Here is a 5,106-nt window from a genome sequence, read left to right on the forward strand (position 1 = left end):
TTCTTCCCGTGAGAAACTACTCTGAGCTCCCTCAGCGCATCCAGGCTAACTTGATTAGCTGCTTAACAGTTCTCAGGTGTCCCTTGTAGGAGTACGTCGCCGAACGCAGTTTTTCCGGTTCCAGTTTGGATCGTGCTGAGTAAGTCCTTCGAAAGAAGTGTACTTAGAGTTGCACTGTGGAACAGCAACCGCGTCAGGCGAGCTGTCCCAGCGGTTCCTGGTTTTAGTTAGCGAGGTAGCCGACGTTGTGTAACTCGGGCTAACGCGTTACGGCGAGCTGTTCGTTCAGTGTCTGGCTAGCATTAACTTGTTAGCAGGCCACGAACCACATTAGCGTCTCACTAGCATTAGCTTGTTAGTCGACCTAGGGTTCGGTTAGCATTAAATTGCTAACGATATTGGCTAGCGGAGTGCAGCTAACGTGTCACGACGAGCTGACTCCCACGGCGACTAGCTCGGATTTAACACCCGCTGCTAGTCCTAGCTACTTACGGGCTAATGTGTCGAGACGAGCCTGGTGTAGCCTAGTCTCACCCCTTTCCGCTAACCATGTCTATGGCTCCTACTCCCGCCAAAAGGTGGGAGCCGAAGGCCAAAGAGGCTGCATCCCGCCCGTGCCCCGCATCATGCGGTGCCACCATCTCGGGCAGGGACCCTCATCCAATGTGCATCGTCTGTATGGGTGCCAAGCATGCTCAGGCTTCACTGGCGGACCCTCAGGGATGGCCACACTGTGCTTTGATGCCAGAGAAAGTCCTGGAAAGGAAGCTGAGAGTAGCAGTAATGAACAGTCAGGACCCCTGCCTGTCGGCCGCTACTGCTACGAGCGATATCCGTCATCCACGAGCCTCCACAAGCTGGGCGGACATGATGGAAGAAGAGTCCCCGCTCATGCCCCCATCGTTCCAGGACCTCCTCGATCAAAACGTGGGCGAGCCGGGTGGCGAGGACACGGAGGGCGATGCCAACTTCGACCTCCTCGACCTGGAGGACATGGATGAGGAACAGGAGGATGACTCTACCTTTCCTCCCCAGCAGTCCAGGCCACCGAGTGGGGCTGAAGTTGCACCCCCGGTGGACAGCAATTTGTACGAGGTCTGCAAACGGGCTGCTGCCAAGCTAGGCATCCCATGGCCAGCCGCCCAGGATGCCGAAGGGGCAGAACGCGACCTGTATGACGGCAAGAGGCTCCCGCCAGCCTTGCCGCCATCGAAGCAGCTTCTGCCAGCAGTCCCGGCCTGCATGAAAGAAATGAGTCGCTATTGGTCAAGCCCTTTTAAAAGCAAGCTTCCGACCAAGGGCTGCTCTAAGCTTGAGATCCAGGGGATGGGTGAACTGGGGCTGACCGAACCCCCAGCAGTGGAGCCTTCAGTGGCGTATCACCTTCACCCTAACCGCAGGGCAATCTCAGCTTCTAGCATTTCTTTGCCCAACAAGATAGATCGCCTCACGGCATCTATTTATCAAAGGATTTACAAATATGCTGCACAGTCGGTATGCTCGCTTAATGCAGTCACACTGCTATCAGCATATCAGGCAGAAATTCTGGAAGACATGGGACGTCAGCTTGACTTGGGTTCCCCAAACCCAGCCCTCTGGGATGAAATCTGCGTGGTTAATGATCTCATTCTTCGCTACTCCAGGGGAGCAGTCCAAGGGTGTGGCCGTGTTATGGGCCTTGCAGTCTCGGGTGAGAGAGCCTTGTGGCTAAACCTGTCAGGCCTAGGTGATGCTCAGCCTATGACCCAACCAAGGGTCTCTTTGGCCCAGCCCTGGAGAGAATGAGAGAAACAAGCACCCGCAGAAAGCAGGAGGGAGAAGCATTCAACCTCTGCTTACCCAGAAAACCTAACTCTCAGCCCCAGCAGGTGCCAAGAGCTGGCTTTGCCGCTACAGCAGCAGCTGTGAGAGGGAGACAGAGTGGGGTCAGAATGCAGAGAGGAGCAGGTGCCCACCAGGCTAAGGTAGAAAACCAAAGACCTTGGGGCAAGCATTCCTTTGCAGCAGCCGCTGCAAAGAACAAGCCGTCACACCCCGGAGAGGGGAAAAAGAAGCGGTCAGCCTAGCACACCTGCAACATTCTGTGTCAACCCCTCTCTTCTCCCCCAAAGAGAAGGAAGGTGTTAGAAGGGGTAACCAAATCACTCCAAGGTTCAGGGTCTCCGGACGTTTCCAGTTCATCAGGAGCACCCTCTCAGTCTCCTCCTCCAGTTCAGGGAGGACAGACTGGTGGACAAATGGCGCAGTGTCACCAAGCACTCCTAAGCACTCTGTCTGTGTCACCAAGCACTGCCCAGAGTCACCAGACACTTCACTGTGGTTTGGGGGTAACAAAAGAAATGAAACGTGCATTTCTGCAGCCAGGTAGTTTGCCAAGGGCAGAATGTCCCCCCAGTTTCAAAATAAAAACAAAAGAAAATCACTGCCATTTGTCTTTTTGCCCAGCAGGGGGAGCTCACGCTCTTCCCGAGGGGGAGAGCCCCAACTCCTTCTGGGAGACAGGGGTGACATCACGCTACCGCGTCTTCAGAGGCCCGCTCGCAGCACGGCTGGAGCGGTGGCGCGCATGCGCAGTTCATCCCTGGGTCTTGTCAACCATTTCCCATGGTTACAGACTACAGTTTGCGGTAAAACCACCGAGATTCGGCGGAGTGTTAGCTTCGGTGGCCAGTGGCGATTCAGCGAATGTGCTGGAGGAGGAAATATCCTCCCTGTTACACAAACAGGCGATCAGAGCGGTTCCGAGCGAAGAAGCTCAGCAGGGCTTTTACTCCCGCTATTTCCTCATCCTGAAAAAGGACGGAACGTCGCTCCGTCCTATTCTGGATCTGCGTGTGTTAAACAAGCATTTGAGAAAGTACACGTTCAGAATGTTCACACACAAGACGGTTTGTCGCTCAATTCACACAATCGATTGTTACAATCGACCTATCAGACGCATATTTTCACATCGCCATTTATCCTCCACACAGGAAATATCTCAGGTTCCCTTATCAGAGCGTAGCGTACGAGTTTCAAACTATCCCATTCGGGCTATCCTTAGCCCCAAGGGTGTTCAGCAAATGTGTGGAGGCAGCGCTGTCTCCGTTAAGCAACAGCGGCATCAGAATATTCTCTTACATAGACGATTATCTAATATGCTCACGATCGCGCGAGGAGGCGATCAAAGACTCCGAGGTGGTAGTGAATCACCTCACGGAGCTTGGGTTCACAATCAACCTGGAAAAGAGCCACTTGGAACCCGCACAGTTTACAGAGTATCTGGGGCTCAGAATAGACTCCATCTCTTATCGTATCGCACTTTCAGAGCGGAGGATCGCATCCTTCACTCACTGTCTTTCCCGTTTTCAGCTGGGGAAAGTTGTGCGCTTCCGACTCTGTCTCCGCCTCCTCGGCCTCATGGCCTCGGTGATATCGGTAGTACATTTGGGGCTGCTTATGATGAGAGATTTTCAGCGGTGGGTCGCTTCTCTGCAGCTGTGACCCTGCCGACATCTCAGTCGTGGTGTAAAAATAACGCAGCCGTGTATCGCGGCTCTCCGGCCTTGGAGGAGCCCGACAGCTCTCGCTGCGGGGGTACCTCTCGGGGCAGTATCATCCAGGGTGACGCTGACCACAGATGCATCCCTGTCAGGCTGGGGTGCAACTATGATGGGCAGAGCAGTGAATGGCGTTTGGTCACAGAGACTCGCTTTGAATCACATAAATGTGCTGGAGCTCCGCGCGGTGCTCCTAGCCTTACGGCATTTTCTGCCGTATCTCCGGGGACAACATGTTTTAGTGAAAACAGACAACTCCACTGTAGTTGCTTATATCAACCGCCAGGGCGGCACCCGTTCCCGGCAGCTACACAGGTTAGCCAGGGAAATAATTGTGTGGAGCAGCACTCGGCTCCTCTCCCTTCGGGCAACTCACATGCCAGGAATTCTGAACAGGGGGGCGGACCTCCTGTCCAGAGGAAATCCACTGTTCGGAGAATGGAGGCTTCACCCACAGGTGGTGGGGCAGATTTGGCAGAGATACGGCCGGGCTGCCGTAGATCTCTTCGCCTCGCGAGAAAACACACAGTGCCCTCTGTTTTTCTCCCTGTCAGACGCAGATGCGCCACTGGGCGTGGATGCGCTGGCCCATCCATGGCCAAAAACTCTGCTGTATGCTTTCCCTCTCCTCAGCCTGATCTCCCCTACACTGATCAGAGTGAGGGATCAGGGGCTGTCACTGATTTTAATAGCTCCACGGTGGCCATCCAAACACTGGATAGCAGAAATCATCCAGCTTCTGGTGGACGAGCCATGGCCACTCCCCGTCCGCAGAGACCTTCTGTCTGAGGCGCGTGGGGAGATATACCATCCCCATCCGGACCAGGTTGCTCTCTGGGCCTGGCCCGTGAAAGGTGGAATTTGAAGGCAGCAGGCATGCCTCCGAAGGTTATTGAAACCATTCAGAATGCCAGAGCCTCCTCCACTCATTCCATTTACAGCAGTAAATAGCGTGTTTTTGAAGAGTGGTGCCATGAAAAGCAAATTATCCCTTTTCAGTGTTCAGTGGTGGAGCTGTTATGTTTTCTTCAAGATTTGCTGGACAAAAGGAGAGCTTTTTCCACCATAAAGGTCTATTTAGCAGCTATTTCAGCCTGCCACGTGGGGTTTGGTGATAAACCTGCCGGTCAGCACCCCCTTGTATGTCGCTTCATGAGAGGGGCGCGTCGAACGCTCCCAGTTTCTAGACCACTGGTCCCTTTATGGGATCTGTCAGTCGTTTTAGACGCCCTCTCCCACCACCCCTTTGAGCCTATTGGGGCAGTGGGGTTGAAGTTTCTCTCGCTTAAAACCACTCTGCTGTTGGCTCTAACCACAGCCAAGCGAGTTAGTGAATTACAGGCTCTGTCTATTCACCCCTCTTGTCTACAGCTGGCCCCGGGACTCACTAAAGCACGCCTGAGGCCTAACCCAGCCTTTGTCCCTAAAGTGTTGGAAACGTCATACAGGTGCTCTACAGTAGAGCTCCTGGCTTTTCACCCCCCTCCATTCTCTTCAGAGACGGAGCAGAGGCTGAACACTTTGTGCCCTGTGCGGGCCTTGGGGACTTATGTTGACAGAACAGCTG

The 5,106-nt window shown here is 54.1% G+C and overlaps 1 pseudogene; it reads left to right on the plus strand.

Annotated features, from left to right (window-relative positions):
- Positions 1-549: 549 nt before the first annotated feature.
- On the plus strand, positions 550-4,404 carry LOC134646690 (uncharacterized; annotated as a pseudogene).
- The last annotated feature ends 702 nt before the right edge of the window (positions 4,405-5,106 follow it).

Source organism: Pelmatolapia mariae, linkage group LG17, assembly GCF_036321145.2.
Source record: "Pelmatolapia mariae isolate MD_Pm_ZW linkage group LG17, Pm_UMD_F_2, whole genome shotgun sequence".
Taxonomy (NCBI): Eukaryota; Metazoa; Chordata; class Actinopteri; order Cichliformes; family Cichlidae; genus Pelmatolapia; species Pelmatolapia mariae.